At 33.6% G+C, this 23,715-nt stretch overlaps 1 protein-coding gene across 2 annotated transcripts in view; it reads left to right on the plus strand.

Moving 5' to 3' along the window:
- The first annotated feature begins 402 nt into the window (after window positions 1-402).
- The window catches only part of LOC111003013 (zinc finger homeobox protein 3), a 105,408-nt gene continuing 82,095 nt past the window's right edge, over window positions 403-23,715 (plus strand). For both annotated transcript variants that reach the window (XM_022273340.2, XM_045628056.1), the window contains exon 1: window positions 403-617. The gene's annotated coding sequence lies outside the window, so the exon portion shown is untranslated. The remainder of the gene's footprint in view (window positions 618-23,715) is intronic.

Here is a 23,715-nt window from a genome sequence, read left to right on the forward strand (position 1 = left end):
GCAAACAAAATGGAGGGCAGTAAATAAATATGGCACTGCACAAAAAATAATTACATCAAGAGATGCAATTAAACAGCGTAATTAACGCTAAGGCGTGGCTGTACTAATGAGGGACGCATAGAGGCGGCGGCGGACGTAATGAACATTAAAGATTGGCGGGAGATGCGCGCTCCCCCGCCCCCGCGCACCCGCGACACCCCCGAACCCCTCATTACTTATACAAAATACTTAAGACGCGCGTCGTCCCGCTCTCCGCGCGCTAATAGCTCGCGCCCACTATATCGCCGTCCCGCTTCACCCGCCGTAATTAAGCTCGCCTCGCCTCTGAAGCCCCGCCCCCTGTGCGGGGAAAGGGGCAACAGCGAGCGGGGGGCGCCGCGTCCATTCGCGCAGTGTGCCGGCGACCGTTGACAGTGTTGTGTCGCGCCGCGCTTTACAACCCGATACAAGAATAATAAAAACTCAGTTCCTCATTCGTGTGTGTTTCCGTGTCACAAGTTCACTGTGTTCCCTGACTAAGTGTTGTTTACGTTAATCGGATACTGTACAGTGTTTGTGACTGCGTGTGTAATGCCGCAAATTTCTGCATAACGGCGATCACCGGGCAATGCTCACAGGTTAATATATCGCATTTTCTAACTGCTAATCAGAGTCCCATTTGCCGAATTTGAATTCTAACTGGAAATAGTCTTACTGATTTTCAGTTAGGATCTATCGTAAATAATTGATGGATAATTCAATTGTTTATCGTCGCAAAAAAACAATGTTCGAAAAGTTGGATCATTATCGAAACCTTTAGAGAAATAAAATATTTTTGCTTCATAAATGAATAAAAATACTTTAAATATTAATTACATTTTAAACAAAAGTGATACAATGATAGGGAAGGATATACTATATAGGTACTTTGAGGTAAAACAAACTCATAGGACTAAATGTTTATGAAATGAGACTACTAAATCTTATTGTGATTTCAATCATATTTGTCCAGGAGTTAGTCTGACACTAAAGTAATTTAACAACGTAAATTAAAAATGTTTATAGAAATAGTTACGGATTACAAATCTATACATTACTACATTTTAACTTTTAAATATACTAATATTAATGGCCCAATATAAATATATACCTATATAAATATTTTCGAGATAATTTTCCATCTCAAACAGATGCGTCGGAGATTTTTTCAAAAATTTCATAAAAAATAATATAAATTAATGACTACAATTACAGATTAGTCATAACGAAGTGATAGAAGAATTTTTAATTTTACTATAAGATTATAGATTACGAATATTGTGTTAACGTTTAAAGTCTTGATAATATCTTAATATTTTCATAAACATCTTTTAAATAAAAAATTAAAACCCACTTACAATTCTACGATTTCGTTAGTTATAAAGAGTAAATCTGAAAACAAAGTAAACAAATAAACGTTTCGTAGAATATTTTCTTAAATTCATTCGTTTTCCTGTAAACGACCCACGTATGTTCACAGTGACGCAAGGTGAACCAATTTAAAATATTTCGTTCATTTAAAATAAGTATCTAGTAAGTATTTATGAATTTGAAATATAGAATAAATATTTATGATGTCTAAGATCTGTGAAAATTCCACGGATACCATAGATGTTCAGATAATAAAGATCACCATGCCTTATTGGCATAACTAATTAAACATAAACAATAGACATTCCATCTCGGCGGGGCGGCCATCTTGGATAATTTCAATCATCCAGATATCTGTAGTCCCGGATAGAGTCATTAATCAAATGATAGATTAAATCGATCGCAAACAACGTTAAGTTTTTAATACCTTGGCTACGACGAAATGAAATTAAATATTCGTATTGCTTTATCTGTTGCATTCCAATACTTAGAAAAGGGGAATCTCTTTATATGACGTAGAAATATTTTTATATTGCTTATAAGTATAATTCCTTGATACTTTTACAATATTTTCAAAAATCATTTTAAAATGTAATTTTATCACAGGTATGCGCGTCATTATGACTGCGCCTACGCGCATATTTGATCATAAGATTCATATAAATTTTGATATAATCCAATACTATAATATTAATATAGGTATACATGGAGAAGTAATGAATAAACTTTGACATATAGAAAGACTTTCAGACAACTTTTTGATTCCTCCTCTCCGGCCACATAGAATTTTATTAAAAATATGTATACAGTTATTTCTTTCAACTTTTCCTACAAGTCCTCTTATAAGCCATTTTCTTTACAAATGGGACCTTTCCACCTGCCCAGTCCTTGAATAAGTTGCTCGTTAAATTATTCCGGAAGAACCTTAACAAGACAAATAAAGTATACATTGTAGAATTAATTGAAATTACCAGTGCACCTATACAAAGAATATTAATTACGTTACTTATTAGGTATAAAGCAGATGTCCTGTCACAGGTCCAGTATTGGCACATTCCAAAGTTTTTCGTTTATAATTGTATCGTAATATGCTGATAACAAAGAATATTATATCTCATTTATGTTACAATACTTATAAAAAGGTTTTTTACGAATATTTTATTGATTTAAATTGTGGCCGATTTGGCATACGTATTTGATTTTAGAACTGGTAGTTAAAGTCAAATTTTGTTTTGACGTATAAGTGTGTATTGTTACCAGTATGAATATTGTTTTTTATGAATCTGTTGGCCTAGTAGTTTAGTGATATCTCTGTGATAAATGGGATGATAGGTTATTGTATGTGTTAAATTAATTGGTGGTATATCAACGATTGATTCTAGAAAGTTCCTTATTTCTCTATTCCTTGCTGGTTTTGCAATTGTGAATGGTAATATTATAAGTATTAACTATTAGGTGACGATAAACAATATAAGTGAAAACTCATTTTTTTATAAAACTTAATTTTCTTTCTTTGTTATTCGGCAAATGGCATCTTATTAGTATAAGGTTTTTATAGATTCACGTACCTTTTTATAGTGTGTAACGCCATCTAGCGTGCGGTAGGGAAAGTGACGACCACTCAAAGATAAGGGCTATCGAGACGGCTTGAGATGTCAAGATAAGATGAAACTATTTGTTTTCTCATGTTGATAAGGATATTGGGAAATATTATCAATGTACTTTAATTTACCTATAATTTTATAATAATATATTTTGTAGAAGATTTGTCAACTTGTAAATTTTCAAAGTAAGTTTACCATCGCTTCTAAGACTTTTATAACATCCAGTGAACGTCCTGTTGAAAGTATTGTACCAAGTTAGAAAAAAAACCGAAAAATTTAACTTTAGCAGATATTATCACTACGAAAATCTAATTCTAAAGTTAATTCAAATTTCCGTTTTGAGTTAAAAATAATTTTAAACATATTATTAAATAATTAATCATTCCATCGTTTGATTCATCAACATAAAATAATTGATTCAAACAAATATTATTTGTTCATACAAAAAACCGGCCAAGTAAGACTTAGTTAAACACACGTTAGAATACACATTTTTTTAATTTACATTAAGTAAGTTCAAACATTCATTTCAAATTTTACCGTATAATATGTATAGACTGTTTATTTTCTATTACAATTCACAAAAGACCCAATAAAAAATAAAAAAATATAAAGAAAGTATAACGTACAAACGAAAATGATAAGGACCAATTAAGTAAAGATTTTAAAAAATATTCTTTTTTTAAATCTACATGAACGGTTGTAAACGAAGAGTGACATAAACAATTATTTGTCTATGTCACTCTTCGTTCTATCACGTGATTTTGTTGTTTCACGCTTTTTGTCTGTGAAGAGTTTTCCGCCAGTACGTAAGGATCTCTAAGACTCAAGATAATTAAATATTTATTTTTAATTAGGATGTAACGGTTCGGTTTTTCCAAGCCACGTTTTAGTTTAGAATTAATTTGTTCTAATGACCTTCACGTTAATGTCGATACATAATTAATATTAACGTGTTATTTATTTATAATTATTGCTTTTGTTTCTTATTGATACTTAAATTTCTGTATGATTCCACTTGATTTGACCTCTTATAAATATTCTTATGTAAAAAATACCCCAATAAAATTTGCCCTTTAGTTATTTTAGAGAAATTAGTTCGATACACATACTATTCGTTTGTTCCACAGATATGAATTAATGCCTAGACTTGTCTATGCCTAGAGGTAAACATGTCAGTGACCTAGGGCCACCGTTCTGCCTAGATACATTGAATGACCATAACAAATCACATATAATACAAGAACCTAAATATCTAAATATTTCAGAATAATATATTTTGAACGGAGTTAATTTAATGAAAATCGATTCATACTTAATTATTTTTAATTTAATTTCTAAAAGTAGTTAAAATTCCCTACAATAAACGAATTAAATAATTTAAATTGCTTTCGCCGATGTGACTTAGGCCCCGGGTTCGATTACCAGGAAATTGTTTGGGTGCATTCCAAATCCAAATTTTCTTAAAATGTACCTACCTATTTCTTTCATAATCTTTGATCGTTTGCGCTGCTTTTATATCATAGCCTTTATCTTTATAATAACTACTCTATGGAATTACTTTTTATATGAATTGTAAAAAAACTTGCCTCTTCAATTGTTGGGGAACATATTTACGTTTTTGAATCGTTTGCGTAACGACAAAATCCTTACTACCAAAGTTTAAACTAATTCAACAGTAGATTCACACAATCTCACCATATTCCTTAGGATTAGCATTTTATCCGCAAATTATGTCGTATAGGTACTTTAATATAACGTTTAAAATGTAACGAGATTGTGTTGAGAATGTAAATTCCAAATTTGAATTCACGATACCTAATCGTGAGTGACCGAAACCGTTATGTCCCTCATTCACCGATGACCCATTCAACGACCGTTAATTTTCCAAACTCGTTCACTTCCTCTGAAAAACCGTTGACAAAGACGTCCAGTTCCAATTTTAAATTCACACAAAAATTGTCTATTGACAAATGTTCCGTTTTCTCGTTTAGCGCAATTTATTTACGTTGACATCAATAACTTTTTCGTCCGCTTATATGGGTATGATAATTTGTTTCCGGTGTTCGACGCGTGCGCAGGCCACGACAAACTATTACATTCATGGCGTTAGCACGATTTGCATTAGAATTTCGTTTTGCGCCTAGTGTTGTTAAATGGCCTATCAAATTTCGTGTTTCTCTCCGGGATGGTTCCTTTTGTATGTACTTGACACGTGCGTAAAGAATAGAGCCTCTGAAGGTTTTTGTTACTGAGTCATGCTTTGGTAATAACGACTTATAATGGTTAATATATTTACATTGGATACATATATATTGCTGCATGTCAAAAACGCATTTAATACATAAAATTATAGACAGTAACAATAGGTTAAAAAAAATATTTTATTTACAAGCGTAGAAAAGGTTTTACGGTAATATATGACAGCTCCATAAGACTTTTTCCTACATAATATAGTATTTACACATGATAGATAAAATATCCTAATATTTAGATTAAAGTTACCTTTGTGACGTAAGCTTTTGTTTTATTGAATAATTGCCGCGAGGTGTTTCGGACGAGACCAACTGGTTCTTCCAAGGCCAGACGTCGAACCGCACGCGCACTGCAATATGGACTTTTACTTGAAAAATATACACTGAAAGGTATGAATTTTAGGTTTGTTAGGGATTTTTTTGTATACACTTTCTTTATATAAACAGAATAGTTGAAGTTAGTCCCTTAAGAAATACTTACCGAACCTTTTTTAAATATATTTTCTATTGTTATTATTATTATATACCAATATTTAAATCGTTAAAAGATTTGTCTAACGGTAAATTTAAAAGTAATTAGTATCAACATTATTTAATACTTTAAAAAATCTATGACGATAAATCTGATATTAAAAGAACAAACGCATTAATGTGTCATTATAATCAATTTATATTAACAGGAAATTATTCTGCAATTTTATGTTGATAGGTTGAGTGAAAGTTTTAATATTTCATGTATGGTGTTAAATGCAATTCATCTTAACATGATCACGCCCGCGGCAACAGCCCATTACTCTGCGTTGACATTTTACATATATCATTCAAAGAACGAAACACAAATATCAATGATGCCAGTAACCTTAAAAAAATAGAAATATCAGGCCAGTCAAAAAAAAAACTCGCGCCATTCCAATTTCAAAAGATATTCCTTCCGCCACATTGAAATGTCATAGAAATAGCCACCAAAATTGCAAACACTTAATTTAAGTGGTTTTTAATGATAAGCTAATCCCTTGTATATTGCCCGGTTATCACGTAGATAATTATCGGCATTTTAAAGAAATATTAAACACTACTAATTCCTTTATCATAAGCGCTATGTACTAATTAAGCATCGGTTATATTATCGATTAAAAAAGTCAATCGTTGAAATTCTCCATAACTTTATGTATTTATTAATATTATAATCCTATTTTATAGATTTCTCGTTAAAATATGCAAATCTCAACCATAAATTAAAACAATTAGGTGTCCAATGTCAAAGGCAATTAAATTCTTAAACAACTAATGTAGGCAGTAAATTATCATTATAACGTTTGTATTAAAGGTGCTATCGCACTGGCCACATTGTCAAGGTACTCTACATTATCTAGTAATAATTACGATAACTGACCTCCCAAAACGTTATCAATATTTGCTATTAATGTCGATAAACGGTCATCGCTAACCCGTAAAACGAAATCGATATCCCAGGACTCGATTTTTTATTTAATTCATATATTTCCCTTTAATTAACATTAGTAACACTTAAATGTCTCTGTGCCTACTCGATGAATAATCGATTCGGTTGCTCTATTCGAGTCGAGGATTGCGCGTGAACGATTGTATTATGCATGCAACGTGTCAGTTTAATTAAGTTTTGTTTGCTGCAGATGTGCTTGACTTTTGTATGGCGATTTATTAATGATCAGTTAAATACCAAAATATATGTAGTATTTTATGGGTATACATAATATTCGTACCATTTATGCACTGAAGAAACCTTCGCATCCGTACTTTAAACATGTTAATGTGTATGAAATATTTAATTAACATAAACGCGTATTTTATTATACAAGTTATTTTATTTTATGGCATGTAATGGTCAATATTGCCTTGTTCAGCGCAGGCAGCCCTAGAGGTTTTAGGGTTTAAACATACTGAAAAATATTCAATTTCCTATTGAATATCTCAATAATTAAAAGGTACCTATCGTATAAAGGCAATAAATATTACGACTGTTATATTTTTTTACAACCCTATTTACACACAAGTAGATATTAATTTGGTCTCATAATAAACGTGTCGGAATTTTGATAATTAATATGGCAGCCAATTAAATAAGTTAAACCAACATTTATATAAAATATATTATAGTGGATTAGTTGGCGGCGCTTTGTTTTTATCTTAGATAATAATTTAATTACTCTTGTAACATTGAACACTTATTTATTTTAATGATTAATACTTAGAGTTGAGTAGAGTCGAATAGCTTCAACGTGCGACTCTGAACTCTGAGGTGGTAGGTTCAATCCCCGGTAACAATTTAACATTCATGCCAACGTTGAAGGAAAACATCGTGGGGAAACTAGCTTGCCTTAGATCTAAAAAGACAACTGCGTGTGTCAGGCACAGGAGACTGATCACGACAGATCATAATATTAAGAGATATGTTTTGTGTAACAATATAATCAATAATCTCTTGCACTATTCTCCTAGTCTTTAATAGCAAGATCCAGTTTAAAAGTTTCAATAAAAAATCTATTTATAGATTAATACGCATAAAATTATCCACATGTCCCGTTCGCAAATCGCCGCGGGCAGAGTGCATTCGACATTCCAAATTACCCTCCCATCACTCCCATTGTTCAGGGCTTGAAGCAATAAAAATTATCTTAAAACAATAGCACCCCCGGGCGCTGAAGCCTTATTTCACAATAATTATTTCAAGAAATACCGCCCTAAACGCTCCTTGCCACCAACAGGTGTGGATGCAGATTTTTAAATTTGGAACGCTTAAATTTTAAAACGTAATAAAAATTAATGAATACTAAATGCTAATTGGTGTTACAGGGATAATGGCGAGCATCATTTAATACTATTTTTGGGTGGAAGTAAATAATTGAAATATATTTTTGGAACAAAACAAGTATTAACGAGAGTCAAGGTCCAATTATATTGCTTATAAATTAAATTCTGCTGCTATGAAGCCCGCAAAAGATTTGGTACACATCTTACGTTTAACTTTATATATCAAGTGTAGTTCTTTTCTCAACCAAACGCATTGCAGTGCCTTACACCTTACCTTGCTTGTGATCCAAAAACTTGTCGATTAAAAAGAGTGTCGGGGAGTATTTTAATAGTTCTTCGCGCCCGATCTTCTATTGTTTTGGGAACTGGTAGCAAATGTTTCATGCTTGTATTGACGTTTACATTTTCCACTAAATAAATTTAGATTTGAATTCGACCTACAATCTAACATAACCGTGGAGAAATGTTATAAATTTTGATAATAAAAATTGTATGACAAAACATCAAGATCAAGAAAGCCTCCAAAACTAAACGAATATCAGCGGAGCGTGTCGGTTAAGCGTATTTTAATAACATTTCGGGTCTCCAAGGTGCGACGTAATTACTGTATATCATCAACACTCCCCAACACAATTAAGTAAGTTTTTTGGGAATGCGCGACAATCACGTTTTGATTACGCTCATAAAAACGTGGACACGACTTTGAACGATTAACTATTCACGGCCAGTTTTATTACTTTGTTATATCAACCTATCTACAGGCTAACCTACCGTTAGCAGGAAGAAAATGGAGAAAGAAAGCCATTGATAGAGATATTTGGATAAAGGTGGAGGTACCTACTCGTAAAGGGGTTCCAATCGTGAAGGAAGATAGGATAACAATTAAAAATGTATATAATTAATTTGTATTGAGATTTGATAAAGTTGCATTCAAAGATATTTGCGTAATTAAATATTCGGTGCGTTTGGCTCTGATTTATGATTATGATTTGCCTTAGTCATCAGTTCAGATGTGTAAGTAGCTAGAAAAATTACGATTTCTTTCCTTACATTTATACACTACTATTGAAAGAAATCGCTTATTATATAAAACTGCATGTATTCTAATTATTTATTTATTTAGGTAGCCAAGAGCATTTATAAAAATTACAAAACGAAATGATTTACCATGAACGGCCTACCTAAGTAAAGTATACTTATATGTGTTTATGTGTGTGTGCGTGTTTGTAAGAGTGTGTAACTATTTACTTCAAACAATATTTTCTATATTTTGTGGACTTTGTCTGTAAAAATGTCAAATTGAGAGGTAAGTTTATCCATAATAGGCGACGATTTAAGTGTATTAATACGCGCATTTCCGTCACATTCATGAATTTATGTAATTGGTGTTGAAAAAAGACAATTTCGTGTCACATTCACACGGCTCGTTACATTGTTTTATTTACAGTCCGGTAAATTTGTCATCAAGACATTTTGTATACGGGACATTTAAAAAAAATAAACTTTTTAAGAAACGAAGCAAATATGCTATAATTAATAAATATCGAAGCACGAAAACATTACACCAATGGGCCTTTAAAATTACCTTACCTACATGCTCGTTATTACAAATCCAACCAACGCTTAACAAGATTCATTCAAATTGTATTTACTCTAAATTTAGTAAAAGGGATAAGTATCAGAAATATTTATATGAACATATTCATATTTTATCGAAGCTTATTAAAGAGCGGCTACCACGAGTCGCGAGGTGAGAACGATGGTGCCTCCCGCTGTGAGCGTTCATACGAGAACACCGAACGGAATTCAAAAAGTTATGGCATTCCTTTTTACTCTTTTACGTTTTGTGTACCAGCTTACCCTTTCTTCGACCCTGGTACTTCAATTATTATAAACACATTTAAGTTTTCAAGCGGTTTAATATGTACAATGTAATAATATTTGTATTACTATATACTCTATATTACTATATAGTAATAATAATAATTCAAAATTTGAGTAAAAATTAAATAAAATTTGAGTAGTTTGTCACCTGTGGCAGTGTACCGCTAATGCTGACATTCCTAAACGTATTGCGAATATTATTCGTAGAGAGAGGAGTCTGGAGTCATCGGTCTAACAGGCGGCAGCTTAAATCTTAAATTAGCGCCTGCGCAATTGAACACTACCGCCCAAGAGTCTATTATACACTGAAGAGAACAAAATCAAATTTGGAGCAAGACTATTATAATTAAATAATTTAATGTATCTTACAAATAGCTTTTTAAGTGTCACCTATTTGGAATATCAACATAAAACGAACCGATTGAATACTTAATTAGCACAGACTAGAAACCATTATTAAAGCCTTAAAATCGTATTTTTAATTACATTAGCGTTGGTGTGAATCTGACTCGGGCAAACAAGATGTCGGACACCTCGCACCATTAGCCTGGCTTGTTCAAATATCGAGTGTCGTGTTTGTAGTCGCAGTGCAAACATCGACAACGCAGTTTGCGTTACGCATCACTAGCAGTGTTTGACGATGCTCGCGGTAAAGGGTTGCCCTCTACATGTCGATAAATATTCTCGTTTGCCTTGTCGTGTTAACAAATAATGAGTGTTCAATTTAAGCGTCCTACCGTATCTACCCACTGCTCACTCATTGAGTTGCAGATATTTTTATAAAAGTTTTATGATGCAAATTTAAGGAAGTTGATACAATTACTGGACATTAGTCACATTAAAGATTTGCTATTAACCTGTTTTAAACGTAATATATTCCCACGTTTGTGTGATAATTAAAATTCATCATTGATAAAACGTTTTCCACATCACATTTTAATTACCGCACGACCATAAAAACAATAGAATGTCGCGGTTTTATCAGTGACATTAATTTTATTTCGTCATTAATTCGTGTTTTATATTAGATACAATACATATGATATTCGTATTATTGTTTTTATATAGACTAGGGCAATCAGGGTCTTCTAATGTTAAGTCAAAGTCATTTACTGCTAAATCCTTTTAATTTTGCATTTACCGTGTGATACCAATGCCCATGCATGACACTTAATGCCAGAGGGCTCTCGATTATAGGACCCTAAGTCGAATTGGTTGGATAATTCTTCAGCAGTAGCTGATTTAACAGTGGTGATCAGAAACTGCCTTCAAAACGCTATATTGTGGAACGGCGGGCGTCTGGTGGAATTTCGTATTGACTCGACGTCCGATGATGAAACTCAGCTGCAGCTCCATGGTAAACGTTTCCTGCAATGGAACTATAATCATTTGTATAGATTTAATATTCAAATAGAGATAATGTCTTTTAATCAATCATTGGGAAAGATTAATTACAATTTGTACTTGCATAATAACGCCATCTATTGTCCGGTTTAGGAAAGTTCAAGGCCCCATAATGAGATGTTTATTAATTAAGCGTGTAGATAAACCGTTGATTAATTCGGACGATATAGCCATTGTAAAGATAGCTTAGACGTGACTTGATTTTTGATATTTGAATATTGTCACGGACTTTGTGTAAGGAGATTATTTAAATTGTCTTAGGTGCGGTTCTATACATATTCAAAATACAAACAGGCAATGATTAACATAATGACAATCAAGAATATATATGTTGACTATTGTTATACAGCTTATTACAATCAAATTTTCTACATTCTTTTGTGATACTAAGGGTGAAACTTAAGCTATTCAGTCGGGGATGAAGTGATAAGTTATACAAAAGTATTATATTTACTAAAAAATTTAAAAATATCCTGTAAAATGTTGCTTAATTGTTGAACTTCGGAAGATTTTTATGGAGAAAATTGGAAAAAACTTGGAAAATATATAACATATACATAGTTACACAAATAGATAGTAAGTAAATATAAATTTAATTCTATTTACTTACCAGCTCTTGAACTAGGTATTTACTTCGGATTTACACACTATTATTTATAACACAATTTTCAAAAATCCTTTCCCAATAGTTTTCCCATATATTTGTTAATATGCAAAAAATAACCCTTTAAGCGAAGCTTCAAAATTTGTTAAGTCTATATAAAAGTATTTAATTGAAAATACTGTAATTAATCACACACTTAAATCTGTCTCGTCGAAATTAATTACAATTTACGGGCGGACGTTATTCAATATGTTTTCTATTTGTAATTGACTATCGCTAATTCCTCATAATTTCCATCGCCATAATTTAGAGGGAATTAAACGTTAACGGTATCGAATTGACTTCACTACCGGTTTTACACATAGGTGCGCATGCGTCGAGTTTTGTATTGAAGATTGTTATATAGTTTCCATTGCTTTGTATAGTTCCATTATTTTTCTCCAAGTAATTGTATATCTACGTAGTTCTTACAGTGATTGCCTAGAACTGGCTTAACAGTTAACAAAGACCACTCCTAAAAAGGTTGTAGTGCCACTGATTTATTTTTTATTTAACGCAATAGAACCTCCATAGACACATATCACGATGTCCAGAATAATTTCCTTGTAACGCACTTCATTCATATTCAGTCACTATTTCATTGATAGCCTATCAAGGTTACATCATCGGCTATAGACCGACGTGACGTTAGGCACATTAAGTGGCAATAGTGAATAATAAGTGTTCCTTACTTTAGCATACATTAAAATTAAGAAAAACAGTAATAATTTGATATCACATGGTTATTGCGTAGACATCAGTGTTACAGAGAAGAATGTAATAAAAAATCTTTAGAAAACTTTAAAAAACCAGTTTATATATACTCTGTCACTAACATTACCTCAAAGTTTAGATATTGATTGCTTAAATAACGTGTATTTTATGTTGAACATGTAAGCTTCAGATTCCACCTTTAAATTAAATGGTATCAATTTATTTTCTTATTGCTATCAGAATGTGTGTGTAGAAGATTATCAGCCGTCGTTGGTGGTTCTGGCTACCGGTTTTACGCCTAAACATCGTCTCATTATCAAAACGAGGAGGCATCGTGTCAAAATATATATTAAACTCAAATAAAATAAATGCAAATAAATTAACTGTGTGATTTCACGGTAGCTTATGAGAGTAAATATAACCTTTTTTTGTTAAACCTATATGAATAATCTATGGACAATCTCGGAATTAGCTTATATCAAATATATAGGGAAAATATTCATTAAATTGTCATAATATAATTACTTATAAGAAAATACTTTACTTATTTAATATTGGAAAAGAATAAAGTGCAGTTGACACAAAAAGTTACTTTTATGAAAGATCCATTTAAAGATATCAATGATAAGAAAATTCGTCCAAGAACAAAAGAGAGGGTAATGTCGTTAACCTAATAAAGAGAAGGGTGTGTGTTTGTATGGCAAGCCATGCTCGCACATAAACCATATCCACGTGTGCTCAGAATAATTACGGCTTCGATTATAGTAGATACCTTACGATGACGCAAGCTCGTATTTCTTCCAAATTCATATTTCGAATTTGAATTCGAATTCCAATGTTCCAAATTTAAAAATATTTTTAAAGTTCGAATATCTAAATAAGGCTACAACAATAGCTCTGTTAGTGACATTTCTTTGCATCTAGCACAATTTATGGTCACAAAAAAAATTAATGGTCTATGATAAAATAATAATTGACATTTAAGGCGACGACATAGTTTCGATTTAATATAAATTATTAGGAAGTTTTTAGTCTCGAATATACTTTATACTGTATAAATTACACTTTCAAAGTAATTTATTATGCCTCATGCAATTAAAAGAACTTACAATCAAACGTCAAATTTATTATTATTAATAGACTGGAATGAAATTATAAATAAAAAGCTATTTATTATGTAGATTATACAAAATCCGGTAGCGGTTAAAATACTCAATCCATTCAAACATTTAAATTCGTCCGACGGAAACATCACGCGGTGATAAATTATTTACGACCTTAAAACACTTAGGAATAACCAAAAATTCATTTCCATTCATAAGACTGACCCATACCACACGATCATAAAAACCTGTTTAGATTTTGATAATTTTATTAAAGATCGAACGGCCGATCGCGCGAGGGATCCCTAAAGCCTCATATATTATAGCATTAACACAAATTATACAAGTTTAATGCCACAACATAGAGCGCGTGGGTGTCTTAATGTTAAAAAGTGTCGTCTTTAATTATTACGATCCGGAGAACTTTAATGTGTTCGAAATGTCGCATTCTTTACTACAATAGAATCTTTCCAAACCGGATATATTGGACCTATTATTGTATCACAACATATTTTGTTTAATGTCGATAATATATGGTAGGCTAAGCAGTATTTCACTGAAGCACAATGTATGCAGCGCAACAAGGCTCAAGAACGAATTCATATGGAATACTGCTCACATCTATGGGCTGGTGCTCCCAAATACCAGCTTCTTCCTTTTGACCAAATTCAGCGAAGGGCTTGTCGAATTTTTAATGTGAATTTTTAATGTAATGATTCTCTCTCTACGCAGATACATCGCGTCTCTTTGCGTTTTCTATTCTAGTTTCTAAGATTTTTTTCGGCTGATGCCTCTTGCCTCGTTTCAGCATCGTACGAAACATGAATTCTAAATTTCACCATCACCTTGATGGCTGGAAATCTTCCACAGCCCGTTTCACAAGGCATTTTCTTTTGCGAACTAGCGAAGTGTGGAATCGACTACCGGTGGGGGTCTTCCCTGATAGATACGACCTCCAATTATTCAAAATTCGAGCGTACTCCTCCCTTAAAGAAAAATTTGTCTATGCGCTGCGATGACTGCCTCTTTTGAGCATCTCGCAGGCTCGTTTTCCCCCCATTATATAAAAAAAATGGTTCATACTGGAATGTTATAATTCGCGTTGGAATTAGTTCGACGACACGCACTAAAGCTCTAGTGCGTTCTGTAATTACCGATCTATTCACTTTACGTTGTTACATAGTTTGTCTTTTGTACGTAAGAATTGTCACCGCGTGGCGTAAATAATTTCTTTCACCCGTTCCGACATTCATTAGGGGCACATTGTCTCGGACAGATTTTAATGGCGTCACCTTCATAATTTTATTACGGCAATTTGCTTCAATTAGATGAAACACTTGTCTTATAGCTTACATTTGGGCTTATATATTGAGATAGAACGACGATTACTTTGATTTAGCTTTAACTATTTAAATTGTTAGTACAAACAGGTGCGATTAAAGGTGTTTATTGCTTCGAAGTGAATCAATTGTACAAACTTGAAGCACTAATGGAAAGAAAACGATTTGTCGATTGCGTCAGCGAGATTAATTAAACTTCTTATGACGAGTACGTATTTCCATTTAAGTCTTGACTGAGTGAAGTACTTTAATTAGTGGTTTTCTATTTGTCGGACATTTGGTAAAAGCCTTCTGTTCCTATCAATTTTTTTTTATAGAACAGGGGGCAAACTGGCAGGGACTCACCTCTCCATGTAACGTGATACCGCCAATGGACACTCAATGCCAGAAGGACGCGAGTGCGTTGCCGGCCTTTCAAGAATTGAAATCTCTTTTTATAGAACGGGGGGCAAACAGGCTCAAAGCTCATCTGATATTAAATGATACCACGCATGGACAATATCAATGCCAATTTCAATTAAGAATTGAAATCCTTTTTTTATAGAACAAACAGGCTTATAGCTCATCCTATGTTAAGTTCGCCAATGGACATTCAATGACAGAAGGCTCGCGTGTGCGTTGGCGGCTTTTAGAATTGGTACGCAACCGTAAACTATCGTGTGAATCTTATATTATGTAAAAATTAGGTGGAATTTAATGAATTCAGAAACGCCCAGATTTCAAGTTCTATTGGTCGCTTCAGCGATAATAAGATAATCACGCGTAAGATTTCAAATAGAGTGTCAATCTCATGGGTTACGTATTTGAACGTGTATTAAATTATTATATTTATTCCTCTGTGAAGCGAATTAGTATGCTTCTACTCGTGTGTTTATCTACTGTTGGATTAAAGTTCCCACTTAACACATTTTATACAAATTATATAATTTCCTACAATATAAGAGATTTTAAATCAAATCAATATTATACTGACTATATACGGTCAGTTTCAGAGGACACTATGTTTTCCCGAAGTGTGGTATCGACTCCCGGTCTTAGCTGGGAGATGCAACCTCCGATTGTTTAAGCAAAGCGTACCAAAGGCCGGCCGGTGATCATGGTCTGCGATGAATGTAATTTGCGTCCCGTATTCGTTTGCCTTCCCTAATAATATAATTCTCAATGATACTTATTCAGTTTGGAAACAATTTATGAATAAATTAACGACTTTCTAGACATCTTATAGAATATAAGTGGTTTCGCAAACAACGCCTAGCAACGATTTCCTATTTGGCGTCATACGATAATTAAATGAGAAAAAGTCGTATTTCTTAATAAGTATGACACGAAACTTTCTTGCGACATGACAATTAGCGTTGGAACGTGTTAATAAAACAAATTTCGGTAGTCTAAACAATTTGAAACTGAAGTACTGTATTATCAGGGCTACAAAAATTTTAAATACAAATATTATAAAACTATGTCAAATAAATAACTGTTTTCTATGGTTATTTCCCATCTTACATCAAATATCGGTGACTACTTAAATATTTATTTCCACCAGATTTTTGTCTCTGTTTTATGATCATTTGTCTATTTCATAGGGAAGTAGGTAAACAACACACACCATCGACTTTGTGTCTAAGGCAAGCCGGTTTCCGTCACCGTTGGAATGAATGTTAATTGCGCACAACAAAAAAGTCTATAGGTGCACAGTCGGGGCTCGAACCTACGACCTCATGGAAAAGAGTCACACGCTGAAACCACTAGGTCAACACTACTTTTTGGATTAAAAATTTATAAGCAGAAAATTAGAAAAAGTTTGGTCCCTATGGCAGAGCTTGAATGCTGGCAGTATTGAACCTACTTATCGTTGTGTGAGATAGAGGCAGGAAATATTACTTTGACTCGATGTCGAAAGAAATATTGATTATTTAGTATCTAACTCTACAGTTACGCCCTAGCATTGTTAAGGCTTTAGAAATTGTCACCAAATAAAGAAGTGGGCGTCACGATCACGATGCGTTAAAAAAGATCAAATTAAATATGTAAACTGATAACGGTACATCTAATTACCAGCTATATTTAATTTTTGACCAGCAAAAACTATTATAAAAACACTTGTTCACACCGTTTTTAAATATTTTACGATATTAGTAATATGTTTTGAATCCGAATAGAATATCATACGTCCATATTAAAGTTATTTTCAGAACCTAAAAATCATATAGAAAGTGCGTGAGATCGTAGGACTGCCAAACTTAGATATCTGATATCACTGACAAAAACTGTTCCCATTTATTTCTATCAACTTCACAACGTGAAAGCTAATTTCATACTGCATTTTCCTTTTGATACGCTTCGCTTTGCCCTTTTCATTTACTTTAATATATACCTTTTTTCGTTAACACCAAACATTGCTTCATTTATTAGATAGCTTTTTGTAAAATACCTTTCGAATTTTCGATACGTCAGCAGATGTTTCATACAATGGATGTATTATGAAATGTTATACCAATTAGTTCCAAATGCGGCTAACGCACATATGACATTATCACTATTTTGTCTTATTGTTACGCGAAAATATGAACCCACATAATTTGGGGAATTCGTTACAATCCACACTGCTTTTGTTCTGTATTGTGTTCACGGATCGGAGAATTATCAAACTAGGGGAAACGGGATTATATCGAAAAATCGTCAATTTTCATCAATATTTCATAATTACGATAGATTTCGATGTTATTGTAATCAAATGGCTCACAGTTACACGAGACGGGAGGTGTTAGCTTCAGGCTATGTGGGCTGGTAGTGCGTGGAATATCGTGTCGAAGTACGAGCGAGTTATTAATAATCTGCATTCACGTGCGCACGAGCAGGCCGCGACGACATTCCATCGCATTGTCCCGGCTCGCTCCGCCCGCGACACTTTTGTCTATTCACACCGATATATCACCTGCGCTGGCACAATGCGAGCATTATTTACAGTAACGATGTTCCCGCCACATCGATTAATTAGTGTAACACTACAGATAAGATATAGGGAAAGCGATCGTTTTCAATTTCCTCTCGAGGGGTACTCGGCGTTAAGTGCGCGTTAAGTGCGGACAATCGAAGATAAAACGTACAAGACGAGTGTCCCTTAATCCGGTGATCGAAGATTGCGTGAAACCGTTTTGTCGTGGGGTGGCACGGTCCGCTCGGTCGCATTGTTTGCCTCCTAATTTGATTGCTCCAGTCGGACGCGTACAACATGTGAAGTGCGATACGTGTACGACTAATTAAAACCTCCCGAGATGCTAATGAGAGCTCATAGGTCATCGCCTCTTTCTTAATGACAGTATTTAAAAAAGAAAAAAATAAGATCTGTAAGAGGAAATTCCAAGAGGCATAGGTTAATTTGCTCTGATTGAACAGGCAGTAAACAAGTAAAAGGAATGACAATTCGCATTATACGTTGTACTATCGTATTGGAGCTCGATGCCAACCACACGCGACGCGTACTTGCTCATCGCAATGTCATAGACTGTACGACGCGAGCGGGTTTAAATTGATTGTAATGTGTTTAGAGCAACTGTGATTCGAGTAACAAACGTCTTCTGGTTTTCATTAAACGGTGACTGGTCATTCCTCTTTGACCCCAGTGTGTCGTCGTCTAAAGCCCAACAAAATTAGCATTATATGGGTATTAGCGAGAATCGCCGTGGGCTTAGGAGCTATCCGTAGCATCGGTCCGGTTAATATGCGTATTATATTGTCGATCGCAAAAATGCTATGTAGCTTAAGGGAGTAATTAATGGAAGGAGCCTGAGATTTAATCAGTAGCTCTTAATTATTCGTTATGCGGGTCCTGAATGGGTGCCCTTCGTGATTTGATATGGCCCTGATACGTTTACTGATAAATGATTAGTTTCATTTGAATACTATTTGCATTTAAAGCGAATTTTAAACGATAACAATACAGGTTTATGTTTCTACTAATGGATATATTATTGATAGTATTTCGTTGTATAACTGTAGAAATAAGTGTTTCTTAACAGTTAGGTACCTGATTTAAATAATAAACAGGAAATTTTAACCAAAACGATCTAGTCTAAACAATAGGAATCTATCAATGAGCATCTATTGATACAATTTGAATGGAAGTAGCTCACATTGATTAGGGAACAAATTTGTCCATAATAGGAGAGCGACTATTTGCATATCAATCTGGACATGCATCATTAAATTTAATTGCATTTCCCCAAACATTAGACATCAAATACCAGGTCAATGCTACCAGCTTGCTAGCTGTCAATTAATACTTGTAATTGACGTCCAGTTTTTACGGCGATATAATTATTTAACGAGCCAAGTTATGAAATGTGTGTTGATTACAAGTAGTTTTAGCGTAGGGTAAACATCCAGTGTTTGCGCTTTGTAATTGGAATCAGAATTTCCACCAGGTTACATTTAAAAATGTATTAATTATAATGAGAAAGGCCAAACCAAATTTATCGCTGATATAAATATTAGTTCCTTTATAAACTTGCACTTTGCGAATATACTTAACCCCAATAAATGTGATGGGAATTTATTAAGATGCAACTCTATTCACGATAGTAATTTTCCATCAACACTTCATGTCAATTTGTAAGTTTTCTATCGAATTATCACCATTAATGCTTAAAGTCACCATCATGACTTCATTATGTTAAATTATTTTGACCTCGTTTCTTCTATTTTATACATGACCATAACAGACTTTATCTAAAATGGAGAACATAATTAAATAAATTAAACATCATTCATCATTTGAAGAATAATAAGTTCTTGTTATTACAATGTGCACTTTTGTCCCCACGATAAATACCACCAACTGATACAAGAATCTGTTCAAAAGTGTTAAATCGGTTAATATAATGATGATGGATGCCGTCCCGACCAAACAGCCCGCAGCGGGGGTGTTTTACCCCACTATACAAATAAAATATTTTTATTATTAACAACGATGTCTCTGTCTCCCACAATAATAACCAATCACGCCATCCCCTTCGCACGATTTAATCGAAATCATATTTCTGTATTGTCATTATGGTATCACATTTAGAGAGTTCCTCGCTTTTGTCCCGGATTCCGAATCGAGGGTTTCTCGTTACAAATGCGCGGGTTTTTTTTGTTTTCTTTTTCGATAAGTCACACTCAAAGAAACACGAAACCTTCGAGAGTGCATTCAACTCATATTTCATATTTGTAAAGCCTTGCGAACGTTGCGTTATCTGCGTTGTCGCCATCTGTTATCAAGTAGCGAATTTTTTTTCACTTTGTTTACTTATCGCCTATGAATGAGCCCGTTTCCCATAAAAACGTGCAACCGTGTCAAAACGCACATTGTTTAAAAGCTAAGACAGACGTATGAGATCCTTTCATCATCGCGTCTCTACCTGTGATCGACACAAAAAACGCGGCAGGTAGCCCATTTGTTTGTTATTAATTCTCGCTTCGAATTTTTTTATCGACCTTAATACTGGAATATTAATTATAATTATAAACGGGACTCGCGTTATGAGGTGCCTTTAGTTTTGGTCCTAAATTTAAATCTGGTCATTTATCATGCGACAATGTCTTTTTATCTGCTGCGCTTTTTGTAATTTATTATTTTTTATGAATACGGCTACGAGTGGGTGCCTGATGGACGACGTTAAGCTGTGTTTACAATGGCCACTAATCGATTTTAAAATCAACCAAAAATTTGTATATGATACCTATAATATACAAAAAAAATATATCTTACTGTTATAAGTTAATGTTCCAACAAGTGCGCAGACGCACCAAACACTTCACCGAACGGATTATCAGGAACCGCCCTTCCACGCTTTCTGAACACACTACAATACGCTGTATTATTAACTTTCCTAAGTGAAGGCTTTCCAACGATTAATTCACGATATTATAAACAATATTATTATTAATTGAATGTATTTGAAGTCCACTTCGATTTCATATGAAAACCACGCTTGTATAGTTGTAAAGGGTCACCAATTTTTCCTGGAAAAAGGATAAAAAATAGCTATGCCTGCGAAATAAACATAGGTGATTCAATTCATTTAAAATAAACTTTTTAGGCCTAGGCCTCAGATTTCTGTATCTGTTTGATCATCATTTGTCAATCTAATAGGTGCCTGACACATACGATGTTATCTGTTAAATCGAATGTTAAATGCAGTCATATAAAGTCCATAAAAGCACAACCGGTGACGGAACGTACGATCTCTGATATAAAAGACGCACACTGCAGCCACTAAGCCAACGCTAGTCTAAAAAATATAATGTAAAAGCGAAGTATTGTTTCGTAATATTTCGTTATATGCGTTCCAGTTAGAATAACATTTAAAACATGATACGTTGTCATATTGATACACTTTCGAATTAAAAGAGGCGTAAAATAGTATTGTTTAAAGTCAAGGATTAAATCTGTCACGATCTCGATTTAAATATCGTGATATTAGAACAATAGTGAGGTCATCTTTACATTTTCGGAAGTTTTTCAAGGGTATTCATAAATCTTATGTAATATTTCAAATGGGATTATTATTTCAATCAAATGGAAAAAAATCCTTGTTATATATAAAAATAATTTCAATATTGGTTACTTAACTTTTTTATTTATACTACGTCACATTAATCATACATATGAAACAACCCCAGCTTAGAAAAAAATACCTACTGTGAGTATAAATTAGTAGTGCACAAATAATAACCAAAATATTATAAAATATAAAAAAATAATATTATACAATACTAATTAAACTAAACTAGAATCTGAAAAATAATAAAAATGTTTGAGGTTATACTAGTCATAATTAATATAAATAGCTAAACTACGAGGTAGTAAAATTTCCAAAAAGAAGATTATCAAAAGAATTTAAAGATTGAGCTCGTCTCATATCAACAGGAGGAGTTCCAAAGTAGGATCACACATTAAAGAAGTACCTTAGTCTATACTATCGATTTTGTACTGTGATTTATCGTAATATTACAATTATTACCTCTATTTTATTTCTCATCTATTACAAGTGTATATTGTGTACGGGCCTCTTCCAAAGATCATTTCAAGTGCACTTAGGGGTTCGTTGGTTTGAAGTTACCCATTAGTATTATGGTATTTAAATATTAGATATATTTTAATTGAATTAAATCTAAAAAGTCACAGACAAGCTTATTGCAGTAGCTAAATTCAATGGTGTGAAATTTTCTTCCCAAAGTCACTCGATTTCCTACGCTCAGTGAGGGTATTTAATTTAAATTCATTGATATCGCTTATCCAGCTTAATCCGTGCCTAATTTCAGAGCAGAAAACTTATTCTTGTTTACCTAAGCAGTAAGTCGCATTGTCCGTTGACATTTATTTCAAAGTTGCGTGGAATAGAGTCATTATCTGTGGTATTGACCAATCAAATTTAGTGCCTGTTACGGAAGCAAAGCTGTGCTAATCGATTTCACTGCTCCGTCCAAGAAATTAATATAGAACTATAAAAACAACTAAAATGAATAGGTGTCCGCGTTTTTATTCTGGTTTTTCTATTGCATTTAACAATTGATAACGCTATGACAGTTTTGTATGCGGAAATTTTTCTCTTAATTAATATATTGAGAGATAAGTTCAATACAGTCACTGTAACAGGTTTTATTACTCAGGCTCTGTGGTCGTAGGTTCGATCCCTAGCTGTGCACCAATTGACTTTCTTTCTATGTATTTCGCTCGAACGGTGAAGGAAAACATCGTGATTAAATCGGCTTGATTTAGACAAAAAAGTGGTCGTGTGTCACCTACTTGCATATTAGATTGACAAATGATCATGAATACAGATATCTGAGGCCTAGACCTGAAAGTAGCGCCACTGATTTTATTTTTATATCTTTGAATACAATAAAACCTCTCCCTCCGTAGAGAATATAAAACAATGCACGCGAAATCTCAGTCATAAAAACATTTGGCAACAATGAAGTTCTGAGAGCTAATAAAGTGGCGCGTGAATTCATGAACGTTTAGAACCCGGAAAATAAATAAAAGATGGCTGAAGTTCGTCTCAAATTGAATATTAGATTGAAATTACGCGCTCGGTCGGTTTCTCTTTTGTTACGCGGGTGATACATAAGGCGCGCGCGCATACACAGCAATAAGAATTTTAAATTAGCATTCTTTTTGTGCTCCCACCACCCTTGACACCCCTCGCCCTTCTTAATAATATGGAGGAATTGAGTTGTTATACACCCGTTGGGAGGCACGGGTGCAGTACACCTAGCGAAGGCTTTTTGTAATTGAATTCAGATATACTCCCTGTAGGGGTAGTTTCGTTGTATGAAACTTTGATATACATTCTTGACGACGATATCGCGATAAATTGAATCTACTGAACACTTTTATTTGAATTCTTAAATTTGTTGCCCTGAGAGATGATTTTAGCTCCGACTATGGTGATTAAGATAAACACCTAATTCATCTTAAATAGGTTCTATTAATTCGATCAGTCTTCCGAGAAACAACGATAGCATGATTCTGATGTGTAATTACTGATCGCTATTAACATCGTCCGTACAAACATGGCGGCTGATTGCTGGTTTCGTTTT

The sequence above is a fragment of the Pieris rapae genome, chromosome 4, assembly GCF_905147795.1.
Source record: "Pieris rapae chromosome 4, ilPieRapa1.1, whole genome shotgun sequence".
Taxonomy (NCBI): Eukaryota; Metazoa; Arthropoda; class Insecta; order Lepidoptera; family Pieridae; genus Pieris; species Pieris rapae.